Below are 21,013 nucleotides of genomic sequence, written 5' to 3'. Positions count from 1 at the left end.
ACAAAACAGGTCAATATTACTATCACAGAAAGAAAGAATTGCGATTTTTATAAATCAAATCTGACACAATTTTTCTTAAGCCTCCAGTCAAATTCCAGGTAGAGTTCTTTAATTACTTCTATTGATTGGGGAGGGAACAGAAGGAACGATCATATGACATTACAGAAACTTGTGCCGAAAAGAATGTAAATTAACCATAACTAAATCTATTACTGGATTTTAAGAGATTCCATGCAATGTAACAGGAAACTGGGTTTTCTTTTGAGTTACATGTTGACCCAATTCAGTAGAAAAGGTCTGTTTCTTTCTGTCACACATGCCCACATCACCAATTAATATACCAAATAAACTCAGTCAGAAAGTTCAAATTACTAACATAATTACACTCAATTTTAGAAAGAAAAAAAGAGGAAATACTATATAAACATTAAAAGAGAAAGAGGAAGGTTCAGTTTACATGTACTGATGGAAAGAAAGATCTCTCCAAGATATGCTTGGGGAAAAACAGTATAATTCCCATCTATGTGTACATATATATTTAAAAGGTTTGCATACGTATCTTTATATAGTATTTGCTCATTAAAAATTGGTGGCAATAAATTCATACAGCAGACACTGTTAACAACCCGCCCCCCACGCGCCTTATCACCAGTTTCGCTTTCCATGGTTTCAGTTGCCTACCTGATCAACCCTGGTACAAAAATATTAAATTGAAAATTCCAAAAAATAAATAATTCATAAATTTTAAATTGTACAACATTCCTTGTAGCTGGTGAAATCTCATGCCATCCCTCTCTGGCCCCGCTCAGGATGTGAAATATCCCTCTGCCCAATGTATCTACTATATACGCTCCCCACCAATTAGTATATGAAAAAACATAGTATATACAGGATTTGGTATTATCCACGGTTTCAGGCATCACTGGGGAGCTTGAAACGTATCCCCTGCAGATGGTACTGACTAACTTTGAGAAAGAGGACTGGGGGTCTGAAGTCTGAAACGAAAGGAGTCATTTTTGTTACTTATCCTTTGAAAGCAGTAAGGTAGGTCACTGGATTACAAATGCTGGGCTCTGGAGTTAAATGGCCTCTCACTGAGTTCAAATCTTAACTCCAATACCAACAAAATGTATGACCTCGTACATAAAGTCCTCTGTGCTTCAGTCTATCGAATGGGGATAAAGAACTTATCCTACAGAGTAGCTGTGAGCATTAAATGAGAAGATCCATACAAACCACTTAACAGAGTGCCTATCACATTGCAAGGGCTCAGTACACACCAACTATTATTATTACTGTAAACATTTATTCAGAATAAAAAAATACTTGTGATAAAATTATGTTGGCAGAAACTGCCATAAAACCCACGGGTCAACATGAGTCTTAAACTTCTAGCAATATCGTTTCAAAAGTGAATTTTGGGGCTTCCCTGGTGGCGCAGTGGTTGAGAGTCCGCCTGCTGATGCAGGGGACACGGGTTCGTGCCCCGGTCCAGGAAGATCCCACATGTCGCGGAGCAGCTGGGCCCGTGAGCCACGGCCACTGAGCCTACGCGTCTGGAGCCTGTGCGCCGCGACGGGAGAGGCCACAGCAGTGAGGGGCCCGCGTACCGCAAAAAAAAAAAAAAAGTGAATTTTGCTACAAAGAAAACACAGTGTTCTTAATTAAGGGTGAGCATCACAATCACCAGAGAAGCTTTGTCAAAAAATGAATGCCTGACCCCTGCCCTCAGAGATTCTGATTCTGTGGGTGCAGAAATTGGACATACATTTTGAAAGGGCTCTCCTGGTTGTACTGATCTAAAGAACAATTGTATCCCATTCAAGAACTAAATAAAAAGACCAATCTATTTCAGAATTCATCCAACAAGTTTTACTACTTCAAACACCATCTCAATGCCATCTTGCTTGGACGCTAAACAGTATGGACACAAGAGACTAGCATGATACTGTTCCTTTCACTTTAAAAAGCAAAGAATACTATTATTAAACAGGGTTAGGAGATCTGGGCTTCCCTAGTGGTGCAGTGGTTAAGAATCCTCCTGCCAGGGGACTTCCCTGGCGGTCCAGTGGTTAAGCCTCTGCCTTCCAATGCAGGGGGCGCGGGTTCAATCCCTGGTCAGGGAGCTAAGATCCCACATGCCTCGAGGCCAAAAAACCAAAAAAAAAAAGAATCCTCAGGGGACACGGGTTTGAGCCCTGGTCCGGGAAGATCCCACATGCCGTGGAGCAACTAAGCCCGTGCATCACAACTACTGAGCCTGTGCTCTAGAGCCCGCGAGCCACAACTACTTAAGCCCACGCGCCTAGAGCCCGTGCTCCGCAAAAAGAGAAGCCACCACAATGAGAAGCCCGCCCACCCCAACGAAGAGTAGTTCCCGCTCACCGCAACTAGAGAAAGCCCGCTCGCAACAACGGAAACCCAAAGCAGCCAAAAATAAATAAATTAAATAAATTTATATAAAAATTAAAAAAAACAGGGTTAGGAGATCTCACCTGCCCACTTCCTGCTAATAAATGCCTACTGTATGTCATAGGGTGTTAAGTGATTCAAATGAATATAAGTCACACTGGTTAATTTGACCTATAGCTAGCAAAGTAACCTTAATAATGCTCCCAACACCTTCAGAGCTTGTCAACCAGCACCAGGTGGTTCATGGATAATTCTTGGAATTTAAGAGAGGAAAAGTGGCAAATAAGAAGACACTTATTTATCAAAGTGCTACTCGCTTTTAAAGCATAAATTGAACTTTAAGGAACATGGCCGGACTCTGTAGAACTCTGGAGTTTGAATTGCCCACAAGTAAATATAAGAGTCACATATAATACACATAGGATCTCCCCCCAACGCCCCTGCCCGGTGTCAACAAATCCAGAGACAGAAGGGACCCTTGGGGGTGATCAAGTTCAAGCCCTTACATTACAGACAATTCCAAATGAAGCAAGTTCAAAGTCATCTGATAAGGAACTCGTCCTCTGAACCCTGATATGGAGAAGACCTATCACCTCCAGAGATCACCATTACCTCAAATTCACAAAATTTAACTCCTCTTTTGACTCCAGATAAGAGCCTAAAAATCACCATGCAATGATTTCCTCTTGTTATGTGAATATTCCATGCTGTCTTCACCAATTAGTACACCTACCATATTTTATTAAATTTTAAAACAAACATACGAGTTATAAAAACTCACTTGTATGTGTTTTAATAATAAAAAACTACATTACTATAAATTGTTTTGATAAACTGAAATGAATATGAACTCAAAGATTCCATCTTAATAGGTATCTCACAATGTTGAAACTAGAAGGTTTAAGTCCAGTCTATTAATAACCCTATCAAGTCCTGAAATATACTACTCTTCTAACCATGGATATATGCCTTCGTTTCAGTGGAAACAATCACCGATATTTTTCACATGAAACCGTTGACGTTAATTCCTAAAGCACCGAAATAAAAGAGATGGCATATATGACTCTGAATTCAATAGAAAAAGCACAGAAACACTGACACGTTCAAGACTGAAAGCGAACTCACAGAACAGATTGACATTTACCAGAGGCAGGATAGGGGGTGGGTCAAATGGGTAAAGCAAGTCAAAAGGTACAAACTTCCAGTTGTAAAATAAATAAGTCTTATTACTATGGGGATGTAATGTACAGCATGGAGATTAAAAGTTAATACTACTGTATTGCCTGTTTGAAAGCTGCTACGAAAACAGATCTTAAAAAAAAAAATTCTGTATGTATGGTGACAGATGTTAACCAGACTTAGTGTTACTGATCATTTTGCAATATATACAAATATCAAATCACCGTTGTGCACCTGAAACTAATATGATGGTGGATGTCAATTATACCTCAATTAAAAAAAACTACTTGCCCTGAAAACAAACTCATGATGACTTTGTTCACAGCTCTAAGCATCAACAAACTTGCTCACTGATCAGGTTAAATGGCACATGAATTTTATGTGAAAACGTATTTACCACTTCAGGCAAACAGAATTTCTTCAGGAAAAAAAGAAATGCATATTAATCTACACTTTAAAATTCATTTTCAAAGTTTTATAAGAAGGACATTCTTTCTAGGAAACTTCAACTGCAAACATTCTGGAAATTGATTTTTCCTTTAATTTCTCAACTCAGAATCAGAAAAGAGAGGTTAAGGCTAGGGAAAAAAATTAACTTTAGGATTCTTCCCAGTCAAATGGCCAAAAGTATGAAATGAAAACAAAGGTTATCATTTGTGCAAAGTTTTTTTCACATGAAGGAAGCTGGATAGACTGGAGAACATATCTCCAATTTAGTGACCAAGAGCAGTCATGAACAGTCCCAAACCAAGCTAATACATTTCTATTATCTATTATTTGATAGGCAACTCTAAAAACTGAAGGAAAGTTGCATTATTTTCACAGTAAAGATAACATTTTTCTAAAAATCTAACGTCCCAACGCAGTATCTGTAGCAAGTTTTCAGAAGTGACATTTAATGGGAATCTTATTTACCCATTGTGTCCCCCCCACCCCGCCCCGCTCCCGCCAATTCCTTATGCCTTCTATTTAGATGTGGTCCTCCAAAGAGACTTGGTTTGGCTTCAGACTGTAAAACTGGAGTTTAATAGCAACAGTAACAAACACAATTTCCATAACACTTTATTCATATGTTTATTCTAATAAGCAAAATTTAAATGTGCCAATGGGCCTTTATTAACCATGTTGTTTACTATTCCTACTTTACAAACAAGGAAACTGAAGTGTTACAAAATTTAAGTTGCCTGCATGCAACAAGTAACCAGCATCCAGACCTGCAGGCTGCAAGCAATAGCAGATGTAAACAACTGCATACACCAGATCAAAAAAGGATATGACTACATCTTAGGAGAAAGGACAGGAAGTTAAACGTACCAGGGGCAGTATTAAACAACTCTACAATGAAATGGAATGCAAGTCACTCTTGCTTATAACAGGAATCATTCTTGCTTAAGTAAAAATGGCAAGGACTTCAAACACGACTGTCTTTAAAATGGGAATGAATATCCTTTAAGCTTCCCTAAGAGCAAGGGATTGAGATATAGAGGCAAATAAACCAATCCCTGCTCACAAGGAGCTTACTGCTCTATATCCCCACACTAGACTAAATCCTGGCTCTGCTACTTAATAAAAATGAGACATATACAATACTTTACACCTTCATCTGTTTCTCCATTAAACTAGAGATAACACTATTAATTTAGGGTTTGGGTACTACAGACAACATATATTAAGGCTCTTGGAACGGTGCCTGACACATAACAGCAGTCATTTAATGAGTGCCTATTAGCACAATTAAATGACTGGTGAATCTGGGGAAGAAGGCGGGGTTCATCAAGTCTACATCAAGTCCAACATCTTGAAAGGAAAGGAATTAGGGAGGAAAAAAATGACCCCCAAAATTCTATAAAACCATTTAGGACAGTTTATATTTCACTTTGATTTAGGAAGGAGGTGAAAAAAACAAAAACAAAAAAACACTAGTTAGCATGTATAGTATAGTTACAAGTCAAATGTCAAACTCTTAGTAGTTGTATCTGTTATACAACAGTGCAACCTGGTTCATGAACCTTTAATGAACAAAGCAGTAGTTTAGAAAGCTAAACATTAGTCTGCATTAGGGAAATGGACAGAAGTGTATTGTCTTTCTTCCAGTTAATCAGAAAAGTTCTGAAGAGAAAAAATAAGAGTAAGAGCCACAGAGTACAGGGGAAAGAGCTAGGTTATCTGAGAATGGGGTCTCAGGCATTTAATTCAATTTAGGGGCAATGAAACCATTCCAATGTCATGTTGGGATGTTGTGCAACATGTAAAAATAGTATTTCCAAATTATATTTTCCAAATTATATTTTTGTAACACTAGAAAAGAACATTTACTGGCAAAAATACAGGTTTTAAAGTGAATATTAAAATAAAAATGATTATGGGTAATGTTTATTTTGTGCTTACCATGTCCCTGGCAAAGGGCCTCTTCGTTTAATTTTCACAACCTTACAAAATTGGTAGGACAAGAAATAACCTTCCTTTAGAGAAACTGTGGCACACAGTAGGTTGTAATAACCCTAAGGCTGCTGTTACAAGGCCAGCACTCAAACACAGGTTTGACCTAAAGTCCACTCTCTTTATGACTATACTATATGACTGAACAAATGAAGAAAAAATAATTCTACGTTTCCCTTTTTTAAAAAGTCAAAACACTAAGAGAACATGACACTGCAAGCTAGGAGGGATATCTAGAAGGTCCTAATCCTTTTATATTTCCTTGAGATAATCAGTTTAACTGAACAATCCTTAAATGAGTAATAATCATAAAACACGCTAAATGATACGAGAAGTAATATCAAAGGTAATACTGTAAACAAAAACAACAAAAAAAGGGTAACTTAATTTCATCCTCAGCAGGTTGAAAAGGTCCAGTTTAAAAGGTTAGAGGACTTCCCTGGTGGCACAGTGGTTAAGAATCCGCCTGCCAATGCAGGGGACACGAGTTCGAGCCCTGGTCCGGGAAGATCCCACATGCCGCGGAGCAACTAAGCCCGCGCGCCACAACTACTGAGCCTGCGTTCTAAAGCCTGTGAGCCACAGCTACTGAGCCCGCGTGCTGCAACTACTGTAGCCCGCGTGCCTACAGCCCGTGCTCCGCAACAAGAGAAACAACCACAATGAGAAGCCTGCGCACCGCAAAGAAGAGTAGCCCCCACTCGCCGCACCTAGAGAAAGCCCGCACATGTGAAGACCCAACGCAGCCAAAAATAAATAAATAAATTTATTTTTAAAAAAATCTGGGAAGAACATGGACCTAAGAAATAAGTCTGAACTGTATCATGAAGGGCCTAAAGCTAAAAACTTGGGGTTTAAGACCTACAGATAAGCAGACCAACTATTAAGTTACCAAACAGACTTAAGGGTGGATGAGGGTCCGATAACAATGGAAAGTGAATGAAGAGATAGGAATCAGGAAACATTTAGACAATAAAATCTATACCATGAGGAGAAAAAAAAAAATGTCTAGGATTGTGTTTCTCAAACTTCAGCATATATATGAATGGGGACATTAAAATGTCAAGTTTCTTACTCTGGTGACAAGGGTTAAGAAAAGTTATTTAAAACATATAAAGAAAGAAGATGACTGCATACCCTTTCAATGCCATATGAAACACTACTTAACAGGCTCAGCTAGGAACTATTTAATTTTTCTAGAAGACAGAAGCATTAATTTGCTATTTCCTATTACTTAGGGTTTCAGACAATGAATTTACATGTTATCTTGCAGATGTGTATGTAGAAGAAATACAAACAACAGTACCAGTAGACGGAATCCCAAAGACTGCAGTTTTCTGCCCAATAGGACATTACCATCTAAAGCTCTTTATTAAATTGCCTATAAATATCCAGTTCCTCAAATGCTATATGAATCAGCTTATCCTAACAGGTTCCCTTAATTAATTAGTGAGTTGAATAAATCTTTACTATGTGTTTACTCCATAGTTCTAAGTTATGCTTTTAACTTTAGAAAATTTTAAAAAACAGATGGTAGTAACGTTACCAAATGGTACACATGGGGTAGAAAAATACAGTGTTAAACATGTCAAATGAGTTTGTAGGCTTTGTAGATAAAGAGTTCCACTATGCAGATGCAAATAAAGATCTAGAATTAAGTAGGTAACTGAATATGCAGATGGAAGAAATTATCAGCAGGCAAGAGATAGATGAAACCAAGATAATCAATGAGATTTCATTTTCTCTAGGTAAAGCACGCAGCATAAAGAGAAGAACAAGCCCAGGGTGGAACTCTGGGAAAGACTAAAATCTAAGGAAAACAGAAAAGAAAGAATATAGTTGAGGAGAATCAGGGACTCATCAGAAGTACAGGGAATAAACGATGAAGGTATACAAAAAAACAAAACAAAAAGTATGAGGGGAAAAAATCAGGATGGTAGTACTGAAGACACGAATGAATAAAAAAATGGATAGGAAGAGTTCAAATGTCACAGAAAGGGCAGACACACGAAACTGCAACATGTCCATCAGATTAAGAAATCTGTGAGAGCTGCTTCTAGAAATGGTGGGGGAGGAGAGGGTGTGGTTAAGTTAGGTAGACAGTAAAGACTAACTTTCTCGAGCAAAGGCTAGGCTACAAAGAAGACACAGAAGAGAAAACAGCCAACGAGGTAAGGGGAAGCAGGACTGACAAAGGCTGTGTGTGCAGGAGTGTTCGTGATTTTCCTATTTTTCCTTTTTTAAAAAAATAAGTCTTGGGCATATTTATATATGTAAAGAAAATTACTGAAAGAAAAAGGCTGGGAATAAGGTATAGTTTACTAATGAGATCCTACAGGAGAAAAAGAAAGAATTAAGAGCATAAGCCTTAGAGCAGAGGAAAAGCATATCACATCAATCTCAAAGGCACGAGATGACAAAAGGCAGCAAGGATGTGCATGCCTAGCTTAACAGAACCTGTGATTTTAAGGTATGAGACCAGTACGGGAGAATGGAGATTTCAAAGAGTTACCTAATACAGAACAGGGAAAGGGGATGACTATGGGCAAAGAGGACTACAGAGCGGCATGAAGAACCTACTGAGAGTAGAAACCATAAACATAAGTGGCAGCCCACACCTGATGTAATTTTCTCGTTTATGTAAGAGGAAATTCTCAACCAGAGTGAACTGCAGCGGAGCAGACATCTATTTAGGGACACACCTAACAGCCGAATCCAGCTCTCCAGAATGCCAGTGCAAGGTATACTTTCCATTAGGCCATTCTAAACATGAATTTAACCACTTTCTGTTTATTGATTTGTTGACAGCTAATCCATTTAGAGAACACAATTGACCCTCCAGAGTCCGAACTCTGAATAATTTCTATACTATGCCTTCATTTACAAAGTGCAAATAACTGAAGTGCTTGCAGCAAACACTTGAAAAACTTGAAAGATCAAGTATCACCCAACACTGAACAACAAAATTCTGCACTGGGCACACAAACTGGTGCCAGCATCCACATTTTATGACTGCGATAGGCCTTGAGAATCCACCTTCCCGTCATCTGGCAAGAGTCAATGAGATTAATTTTGGCATCATTTTCACAAAGGATACATTTTTTGAGTATTAAGCCATACAATTCATGCTATAGCTCTCTTAGAAATGTCCATTTTCTTGTTCAGCAGAAATTAAGATTCACAATTGTCTCTGTTAATACATTAATTACACATAATAGAGACTCCAACACTCCTTGAGTCTAAGCACACTTGATTCAAAAGATTTTAAAATTTAACCCAGATATTATTACAAGAATAGAAATAGGAGATAGCAGGGTAATGACTCTTTTTCTTGATTTCCTCCCTGAAATAAAGAAAAATGAATAAATGCTTTAAAAATTCGGAAGAAATCTCCACGTATAATGAAACTAGAGAAAAGTTGGCTACACGCTAACTCATAGAAGAAAATTTGCCAGATACAATAAAATCTGTACCAAAAACAGGGAAGAGGTAAAGACCAGAGCTTAAAAAATAAAAAAAAATAAAAGGTAAGAAGATGATCTTAAAGGTTCCTATCAATGACCCTTTCGTTGAAAAAACTAAACCGTGGAGCAAGGGCAACAAAAGATCAAAAGTACCCCCTCCCGGGAGCCAGCTTCCCAGGCCAGAACCGCAAGGGAGGTGAGGCACCTAAAACAGGAGGCAGTGGCGTGTTTGTATCGAACAGTGCCCTGGTTAACCAAGACAAAGAACAGCCTAAACTGGAGGAGAGAAGCAGGGAAGAGAAAGAGCAACTCCAAAATTAAGTTCAGCGGGGCAAACAATCACTAAGCCACCAAGCAAAAGGTACTGCAATAGCTCTCCACCAAAATGATCTGCTCTGATCAAAGGGAGAAAATAACCAAAATCAAAACTGAGAATTCTACCAGGCAGAGGAAGCAATTCAAAATGGTGGAAAGATGTTCTGAAACAAAAACAACCTGAAGGGTACTAAAAGGGAGGCCATGGTTAATAAAAGAAACAGAAGAAAAAAATAATACTATTGCATAATTGTAAAAGTAAGTTATAAAACAGGAAGAAAACAACTTTAAGAGTTGTTTATCTCTGCCACAATTAGAAGGAAAATGCTGTATACACTAAAAATGGAACTATTGTCAAGGTTTTGTTAAGCAAAACAGCAGGCACAGAATACTGGGCACAGAATACGTTATGTCAACATATATATTACTACATTTGTAATTATCATTGGCATAAATATTATCAATAGAGAATACATTAAAAAAAAACTATTTAAATCAGCTACCTTGTTAGAATAGGACCCTATAAGGCCTTTTACATTTTGAATCATGTACTATTTCCCTACACAATAAATTCTTTAAACAATTAAGTATGTTGTAATTTTAACTCTACAGATGATACTTAGTAGGTAAAAGTAACCAGAAAAAATAACTCAAAATATTAGCCATTTTTAGAACATTCTTTTCTCATTTTCATTTTTTAAAATTATGTGATCTCATTACTAAAAACGGGAGAAACAGAGTATTTTCACAGGTTCCTATATCCCAGGCACATGTTCATCTTCAAAAAAAAAAAAAACTAATTTTGTAATACAAATCCTGTTTCCAAGAAAATGGAGTTCTTAACTGCCTAAAACACAGTCTATAGAGAATGACATACTGAATCAGCCAGAGATCTTATATCTATGCCTGGCACCAAAAGTTTCTTTTGTACAACACTGTAATATAATCATCAATCAATTTATCACAGATATAGCCCAGCCCAGCCACTTCTAAGATTCAGAGCAACTCAAATCCCTAATATAAATCCTATCTTAACTCATACAGCTTATATAATCCTTCAGACTACTAATTACATTTAGAAGACTATTTTTTCTTCTTCTTAAAGTCTCCAGGATTATAAACTAGTCAGCAACTTTTAGTCCATATGCCCAAGATTGCTCACAGGTCCAGTTTTAACAGGTCCAAGTCTGTTGGCTACCATAATTCGCCAGTCAGTGGGGGCTGAAGGTCAGCTTACACTAGCATTTTTAGTACATCCTCTTAAAGATGTTCCTCTCTACCTAGCCAGGAATGAACAGACAAACGGGAAAGGTTACTGAACTGATAGTCTCTAAAATCTGGTTCAGCTCTATTTTTATAAGACCCTAACCTAACATTCATTTTCACTTTCCCTAAATAGAGTACTTTTAAGTAAAGGTCTAGGAACACCACTATCAGACACAGTGATTATCAAAAGGGAAGAGCTATTGAGGGAGGGAGGAGAGAATGATTTGTAAATGCCTCTCTCCACCAAGGGACAGAGAGATGCCTGCTGGGTAAGAATCACTGTTATTGAAAATAAAATACAAGGTATCCTGCAGATTACACCAAGGTGCTCCCTATGGGCAAGAGCAATTTATGTTTGGTAAATGACCTTCAGAGCATAGGGACACACATAAGGTAATACTTTCAGAATATTCTTCAATACATATTCTTGTCACTGCTGTGTACTCCACCATAATAATGAAATCACAGAGGTTAATCTCTTTAACATAGCTTGTATTAGAAAGAATGCCTGCCTTGCAACAAAAATTACTTCAACATTGTGATCATCACAGATTGGTACAAACTCTTGGAAACAACAGGTATGTAGCTTGTCATTAACAGTGATAGAATCTGGAGAATTTTCAGCCACAGATATGACTAAGTTTGTGGTAAGGCTCAAGAGAAAGAAAGCAATGAAATGTAACTCAAAGTTGGGGAGAAAAGATACAGACCATTACTTTAATGCAAGGTGAACAATGTACAGTGCCAAATTTTTGTTTAAGATCATGTATGTCATAGGGATTGTGTCTAAATTCAGAAAGTCTCAGAAAGTATTTTTCAAAGGTTAAAAAAAAACACCCACATATAGAATGTCATACTCTAATGACCAGTTCCTTACATTTCTATAAATAGTAGCATTTTTACCAAAAATAAGTAGGTGCTAATGACTGCCTCTATACTGAGCCAAAACATGTACAAACCTATAGCCAGGAAAAATATAAAAGTTGTTATTCCCCAAATTAGTTTTTAATACAGATTTCAGGGCCCTATCAGGACGCGGGTAAGGAAAAATCAAACTATTATTCAAAAGCCCCTTGCACTATTCTAATTATCAGCTAGGTTTAAGAGCTGACACAGTTACACTTTTTCTGCTATCATTACATATCACCTAATCCTATGCAAACTGTACATGACTCCCCATATCCCATAATTAAAAACTGCCACTAATGTCCTTAGAATCCACAATCCCACTTCCAGGAATCTTCCAGGAAGCTAACCTAAAGAAACACTTGCACAAGTCTGCAAGCATATATGTAATCAAGATGCTTGCTGCAGTATGTCATAGAGGAAAAAAACTGAAGATCCAAAAGTTCTTAGTTGGGAAATGGTTAAATAAGCACACTGTAGCAATTCTATGGCATGCTTAGAGGTCCTTAAAAACAGAGGTAGATTTGTAAATACTACACTGATAGGAAAGGCAGAACACTGTTAATTTTTTCAACAAATATTTAGCAGCCTATCTGACAGGCATCAACAGACATAATCTTTGCCTTGATGAAGCTCATGCTCAACTGGAAAGACACAAAATAATCTAGCTTTTTGCACATTGTGGTAAGTGCTATGAAAGATGGAATAGGAGAAAAACAGGAAGTATAGAGAATAAGGAAGGGGGAAGAAAAAAGCTACTTGAGGTTGACTCACCAGGTAATACCTCTCTGAAGAGATATCTTAAGCTGAGACCTGAAGGATAATAAAGAAGAAGGGGGGAATATTGATATTTGTTTGTATATGCATAGGAAAAAATGTTCTGAAAAAATATTACCTAAATGTCTACAGTAAAGAAGAGAAGAAGTGGTAAAGAGTACCTAGGTCTTGAGTCAGTTCAAAATCTGGCTCCACCAGAAACCATGTTAACTTAGAGGAATGTCTTACTCTATCAAAGCCTTAGTTTCCTCAACTATAAAAGGAAGATAAGTATATTTCATTAAGTTATGAAAATTAACTGAAACACTTAGAAAATATAGTAAGCAAGTTACAGGTGGAAAAAAGGAAGACAGAACCTACATATTCAGTTTTAACAGATATCAAAGAAACAAAAGTATGGAAAATATGAACACTGACTCGACAGTTACAAATGTTAAGGAACTGTCTATTTTTTATTATACGATCAGGGTACTAGCTTATGTCTTTAAAAAGAGTTCTTAATTTTTAGAGAAGCAGTCTGAAATATTTACAGATCATATAGCAATTAAAATTTGCTTCCAAATAACTGGGGTAGGGGTGAAAGTATGGGTGAAAAATAGTGGCCATGAGTTGATGGTGTCATAGCTGGGTGTTGGGTATCCTGAGGTTCTTTATACTATTCTATTTTTGTGTATGTTTGAAATATCCCATAATAAAAGTCTTTTATAAAAAGAATAAGCACTCAGTTATATGCTGTAATTATCTTTGGAAAGAAGGAACTGTTGCTTTTGTTTGCTTTCAAAGAATCATCACCACTGGCTTTTTTAAAAAAAAATATGCCCATAGAGATTTCACCTTTATTAGAAATAAGAAAAATTAAGCTTCTGGATATAGAGCAAATCATCCTTGACCTAAATGTGTCAACCTACATTTCATTAATTCATCCTTTAAATTCCTTGTCTCCCAACTCTAACACAGTGTGAGATTATCAACGAAAACATTATACCTTTCAGAGGTGAAGATACAAAAGAAAAACCCTACCCCCCACCCACTTGAGAAGTGGCCACAATGACCCTATCCATCTTCCACTGGTTCTGTTTTCAGAGCTCCTGAGTGCAGAAGAATTCCTTCCTCATACATTACAAGAAGTCAGGCACAGTCTTCCGATAATACGGGATACAACCACTTAACAGTGAACTTCAGAGGATGCAGAATCAATTCAACACTTCACCTAACTCTTTGCCACGGTGCTAAGCAGCTATTATACCACTCCATTCTGGCAAAAGACAAAACATCTCCACTTAAAGCTTCAGGCCTTCTGCTAAATCTTAAGTACTGACTAAGAGTGCCTTAAACATTTCACCCAGTATTGCTAAGACGTAACGTAAACATGGAATACACTGAAAACAAAGTCAAATACCCAGGTGGACCCATAAATTAAGGTATATTAACAAAAGTTTTTCTCCCACACTGAGCCGTGGATCTTTCACTTATGTGTACATATAAGTGGATACAGAGAGCAATAAAGATGAGCTACGAAGGGTCTTTGGCATACTAACAGAGATAAGGACCAATGTTTCTCAAATTTTCTAGCCTAAAACACAATGTTTTCAACTAAATAATGTGATTAAATAAAAAATAAGTAAAAAACCACAATCAAATCAATAAGACCACAGTTACCATTCTTAAAATGGGCACAAATTTCAACAGAATTTGTAAAACAGGATAATTGTACGAATTCAGTCCCCTCCTGAACTTTCCATCTTAACTCCTTTACTTCTTACCACCTTCCTAAGTTTATGATGAAAAATTTCAAAACAGAAAAAAATTTGAGAGCTGTTCGATAAATACCCATATTCCATCACCTAGCTTTTACCAGTAACAGTGCCTGGCCAAAGAGCCAACATATTTTTTGATGCATTTCAAAGTAAGCTTACAGATATCATTACACTTTGTGTGTATTGTTAATTAGTGTTCAAATTTTGTTTCATGTTTTCAGTTAAGTTTACATACAGTGAAATGCACAAATCTTAAGTATAAAATTCATTGAGTTTTGACAGATGCACACACCTGTGCAACCTAATTCCTTATCAAGACATAGAATGGCACCCAAGAAAACTTCCTTGTGCTCCTCCCAGCCAACCCCTGTACTTCTCCTCCCAACTCTAAAACCACTGTTCTGAGTTTTCTCAGAGATTAGTTTTACTTGTTCTACAATTTCTTATAAGTGGAACCACAGTATATGTACTCTTTCGTATAAAACTTGTTTGGCCCAGCAATGATATGTGAGTCATTCATGTGGTTCGACGTGCACATTCTTATTGCTGAGTAGTATTCCACTGTACGATTGCATCACATTGCTTATCCATTCTTCTACTGATGGACACTGGATGGTTTCTAGGTTTTGGCCATTATGAATAAAGCTGGTGGTACGAGCATCCGTCTACAAGTCTTTCTATGGACATGTGCTTTTATTTGTCTTGAGTAAATACCAAAAGAAGAATCAGATCATCAGGAAGATTATAATTAAGTTTTAAAGAAATCACCAGACCTTTCTCCAAATCAGCTATACTATCTTACAATCCTAACAGTAAGTATAAAAGTCCCAGTTGCTCCATAACCGTGCCAAAACATGGTGCTCTCAGTTTTTCACATTTTAGCCCTTCTGATGGGTATATAGTGGCATTTCATTGTTGTTCGGACTTAGATTTCCCTAACGACAAGTGATGTTGGTCACTTTTGCTTGAAGCTCTTCCCACTCCACTCTCCAAACCCAAAATACTCAAGAACTTAATTTTATTCCAAACTTTTTTTTAGTCTTTATCAATTCATGAAGTTAAAATCTAAAAATCTGTACATGTCTGGTCAAGATTTGTAATATTCTGAATAATCTGGATGACCCAAGAAACTTCAAGCCAGCATAACTCAAATCTTATGAATCTCAGTGCAGTGCTGCTCAATATTTAGTATGCCTAAGAATCACCTATGCATCTTGTTTAAAAATACAGATTCTTATTAAAATACAGATATGAGACCTGAGGTACTGCATTTCTAACAAGCTCCCTTGCCAGTCAGAAGACTACACCTTGGGTAGCAAGGTCTGAACGCTTCAATGATTAAATACTTGACAGAAGTAAAATACATCTTCTCTGGATAAAGGCACCTTTATTCCAGGCCTCAGGAAAACTCTACAAATAAACTAAAGACAGCACATAAGTAAACAAGGCACCATGAATAAGAACTTGGAAAAACAAGAGAAACGGTCACACGTATTTCAGATATTAGAACTGTCCGACAGATAAATGTTCCCTATGTTTAAAGATAGAAAGGACAAACTTGCAAAAGCTGAAGGAAACAATATTAAAGTGACAGATTTGAAAAAGAACCAAACAGAACTTCTAATATGAAAAATAAAGCTTAATAAACAGGCCTGGCAGCATATCAGACAAAGAACTTAGCAAAGCATAAGACAGAGCAGAAGAAATTATGCAGACTGCAGCACAGAAAGGCCGAAAGATTAAAAATGAAGAAGATATACAGAGGACAAAGTGAGAAGATCAGACATATGTTTAATCAGAATTTCAGAAGTACAAGAGTGAAAACAAGGCACAGGCAGATTTAAACATTTAATGGCTGGGAATTTTCTGGAACTAGTGAAAGAGACCAACCCATAAATTCAAGGGGACCAAATGATCCTAAACAAGATAAATAAAAAGACATTTACATCTAGACATGTCTTAGTGAAACCACAAAGTAGCAAAAATAGAGAAAACCTTAAAGCCTAAGAGGTGGGAGAGGTGTTTATTTTTTGACAGACTGTTAGTGGACCTCTTGACAGAAACAATAGAAGCCAGAAAACAGTGGAATTAGAGTTTCTTCAGCACACTAAAGACAGGTGTCAATCGAGAATTCTACACCGAATGAAATTATCTTTTAAGAATGAAGTTTGTGTCCGATAAAAACTGGTAAGAGTTTTCCCACCAGCGATAAAATGAAAGCGATCCCAAACACAATAAAGGTGACAAACACAGATAAATGTAAATGAACATCAACTCTATAAAATTATACCATCCAGTTAGGTTTTAAAAACTGATTAAAGTAAAATAGCTATTTTTAAAGTCAAGAGAAGCTTGGTAAACTGAGCTACTATTCTAAATCTTTGCCTTTTCCATAAGAAGTAAAGGTACCAGTTAATTACAGACCTTGTTAGATATACTGTTTTAGTTTCTAAAATAACCAAAAACTAGAATCACACCTCTATTAAAAATAATTAATTCAAATGAAAGCAACAAATAAAAAAAATAAAATGGTAAAAACTCACTCTCTAGTTAAGATTATTAAACTGGATTTTTAAAGCATTTCAACTACAAGAGACAGATCTAAACACAAGGATACAGAAAGGAAGAAGACGGAAAAGTATCATGCAAACATTAGACAAAAGAAAGCTGGTGTAGCTATATTAGTATCAAAAAATTTGACTTTATAAATTTTTAAAAAGACATTATTTGGAGGTAAAAAGGGTACCTTCATAATGATAAAAGGTTCAATTCAGGAAGATAGCAATTCTTAATCAGTTTTTAAAACCTTAAAACAAAAATTTTAAAACACACTAATCCGGACTGAATTTTAAAACACCTCTCTCTCTGATATCAACAAGACAAACCAAAAAATAAGTAAGGATACAGATAACTCGAATAACACTCTTATCAACAGAATTAATGGACAACTGCAAATACATATTCTTTTCAAGCACACAGAATACTGACAGAAACTATTCATATTCTGGACCTCATAAAGTAAATCAGCAAATTCAAAGAACTGAAATCATACCGAGCACATTCTCTAACCACAATGAATAGAAATCAGTAAATCAACTATATTTCAATAAAAATTTAAAAAAATAATGATGCACAAAGGCAGACTATAAAGCATCAATGGAGAATCAGAATAAATAGAATATAAAAAGATGAATATAAATATTCAAATGTATTTTATAAATAAAAAATCAAATCAAAATAAAGGGGTTGTCAGGTCAAGGGGGAAAAAAGGAGTCAATAACAAAAAAAGAAATCCCATTGTTGGAAAGTAAGCACACTTCTAGAGCAACTATGTAAATACTTTTAACATCCAAATGGCAATTAACCCAGAGTTCCCTACCCATCAGCACAGCTGTGACTGATTTTCCCCTAATTCATTACCTTGCACTTGCCCCCATGAAGTTCACCTGAAATCTTGCCTATTCACATTTTACAAAATCTTCTTGCGTTAAATTTCTCAAAGTTTCTGCACATAACAACTCCAAAGAGCTCTTTGGCACTTTGCAAAATTAAGACATTTCACTGGATGCTGGAAGTACAATTAAGTGTTTGCAGTCTTGTTTTCTCTAAGAAATTCTCTATGGATGTCACAACTGTTATACTGAACAAATATTTATAATTATGCACTTGCATAACACTGAAATAAAAACTTAGCATGAAAAGAAAACAAACTACTTGTATTAGACTACCGTTTGTAATATATATAACCATCTGCCTCTTCTATCCACTGTATCCCATAGAGCCTATGGAAGCTGTCACATACTAGGTGACAAATTCCCATATCCTACAACACCGACCACAGGTTAACTAGGGTTTATACTCTGCAAATGACCTATGACGGATCAACCAGAGTCATTCCCCAAGACTCTTTGGGTACCTTGGTTGTTAAGTGTAAAGCTTGGCACTATAATGGCTATCCTTAACACAGTCACATTAGGAAACAGTCTTGAGAGACAGAGAAATAAAGCAGACATACCACAGTAAAGATAACAGGTATCTGAATTGTTGGTTTCAGTTCTTTGTTCCTAAGACCCAGCTGCCTGTTTTCATCCTTAAAGATTTCATTAGACACAAATGGGTAATCGATCTCAAACGTGTCCAATCAAAGTCTGCATGTTTTTACATCCTACTTTATTTTTTATGCTCCAAATTTGTGGCACTGCTGCTCTTTAAAACCTGACTCGTGTGTGGAGATTCAATATTTCCTCCAATAACAAAGACAAAACTATTAATATTAAGTCTTTGTATATTTGTGTTCTATACAAATACTTTGTATTCTTCTGATATGGGTCTCTCTCTTAAATCCTAACAACCCCAGAATTATAGAAAGAAAAAAGTTACTCATATTTAACAGAAGAGAGGCTCAAAGTAAATTCATCTAGGCTCAAGTATCTAAGCTTAAAATCAGATTAGCAGTCTCCTGACTCTTGCACCAATTTTCTATTACACTGTCCTTTAAAAGGATAAATTCATACCCACCAAACCCAGTTTATAACTTTCCATTTGTAGTATGTTATATAAATGTTTAAAAATCAACATTTTAAGTGATAACACATTCAGTATCACTAAAATAAGGTTCCACTCTAAAAACTGTACCAAATAGCACTACTGAATAGATTAAAATCAATATCAAGAAATCATAAAATTTGGTAACTCTTTTCCCATCCTTTATTAAACTTTAAAAAGAAGAAAAATACGAAGATGAACCTTGTATTAGACAAGAGAAAGAAATGAACAAAACCAGAGCCACCAAATTTCTATGCTCAATCATTTCTCACTCACAAATAGAAAAATAACCAAAATAAACTAGAGGGAGAGGTAGAAAGAGAAAGTACTGCCACACCTGTAGGATGTAAAACAGGACAGTTAAGTTTCTTCTGTGGCGGAAAAAAAATTTCACAAAAACCAACAAGAATAAACCAGAAGTGCCAAAGGGGTTCCGGAAGATTCCATCATGTGCTGTGCTGAGACATCAGCTAGCCCTGGCCTTCTTTTAAAGACAACTCAGAGGTGAGCAGGTTGGGGACTTTGGTAGGATGCATGCAAGATTTAAAGGGACTCTGAGAGGCTCAGAACAATGGAAGACCAAACTGTTAACAAACAACTAGAGTAAAAGATGATATGCACTTCTCTAATGATTAATGATGTTGAGCATTCTTTCATGTGTTTGTTGGCAGTCTGTATGTCTTCTTTGGAGAAATGTCTATTTAGGTCTTCTGCCCATTTTTGGATTGGGTTGTTTGTTTTTTTGTTATTGAGCTGCATGAGCTGCTTATAAATTTTGGAGATTAATCCTTTGTCATTTGCTTCATTTGCAAATATTTTCTCCCATTCTGAGGGTTGTCTTTTCATCTTGTTTATGGTTTCCTTTGCTGTGCAAAAGCTTTTAAGTTTCATTAGGTCCCATTTGTTTATTTTTGTTTTTATTTCCATTCCTCTAGGAGGTGGGTCAAAAAGGATCTTGCTGTGATTTATGTCATAGAGTGTTCTGCCTATGTTTTCCTCTAAGAGTTTGACAGTTTCTGGCCTTACACTAACACATATATATGGAATTTAAGGGAAAAAAAAGTCATGAAGAACCTAGGGGTAAGACAGGAATAAAGACACAGACCTACTAGAGAATGGACTTGAGGATATGGGGAGGGGGAAGGGTAAGCTGTGACAAAGCGAGAGAGAGGCATGGACATATATACACTACCAAACGCAAAATAGATAGCTAGTGGGAAGCAGCCACATAGCACAGGGAGATCAGCTGGGTGCTTTGTGACCGCCTGGAGGGTGGGAGGGAGGGAGACGCAAGAGGGAAGAGATATGGGAACATATGTATGACTGATTCACTTTGTTATAAAGCAGAAACTAACACCATTGTAAAGCAATTATACTCTAATAAAGATGTTAAAAAAAAAAAAGATGATAGATTACTACCTTAAGAACTGTTACACAAGAGCAACCCAAGCCCTCAGAGAGCCAAAAACCTCCCAGGGGTGGAAATATGAAAACTGTTATGGATAAAAAGTTATGTGCCCAGGACAGAAGGGAGCTGTTAGGAATAGAATGCAAAAGGGGTGTTCCACACAGAGAAACTGCTTCAGAAAACCCTAGGAGCATGAATGAATGAACAAATGAACAGCAAACAGCTGGAGATGGGTCTGAGAGGGAAGCCTGACAACACCCTAACAATTAAAATGACAAAAGACACCCCAAACACACAACTCACACCTAAACTCTTCCAACCAAACTGCACACCAAATGTAAGAATGCGGAATGTGCTAACAGGTCTTTTAAAACAAAACATTCCAAAATATTCCATATTCCATGGATAGAAGTTTGTAAGATCCAATCACAAATTTTATTTCTACCTGTTAGTTGGACTCCTACAACTGTGGAATATCAAAAAGAACTGGTAAATTGCTCCCTGACAACTAGAAACACCACTCTGAGTTTGGTTCTGAAGTGAAC

At 36.6% G+C, this 21,013-nt stretch overlaps 1 protein-coding gene across 20 annotated transcripts in view; it reads right to left on the bottom strand.

The window, feature by feature from the left end:
* TRIP12 (thyroid hormone receptor interactor 12) overlaps positions 1 to 21,013 on the bottom strand; it is a 150,947-nt gene that overhangs the window by 109,879 nt on the left and 20,055 nt on the right. The window lies entirely within an intron of this gene.

Source organism: Delphinapterus leucas, chromosome 8 (assembly GCF_059928025.1).
Source record: "Delphinapterus leucas isolate spDelLeu-1000000601 "Yukka" chromosome 8, BTC_Dleu_Yukka2, whole genome shotgun sequence".
Classification (NCBI taxonomy): domain Eukaryota; kingdom Metazoa; phylum Chordata; class Mammalia; order Artiodactyla; family Monodontidae; genus Delphinapterus; species Delphinapterus leucas.
The sequence above is the reverse complement of the archived record's forward strand: the minus strand, read 5'-3'. Positions and strand labels throughout refer to the sequence as shown.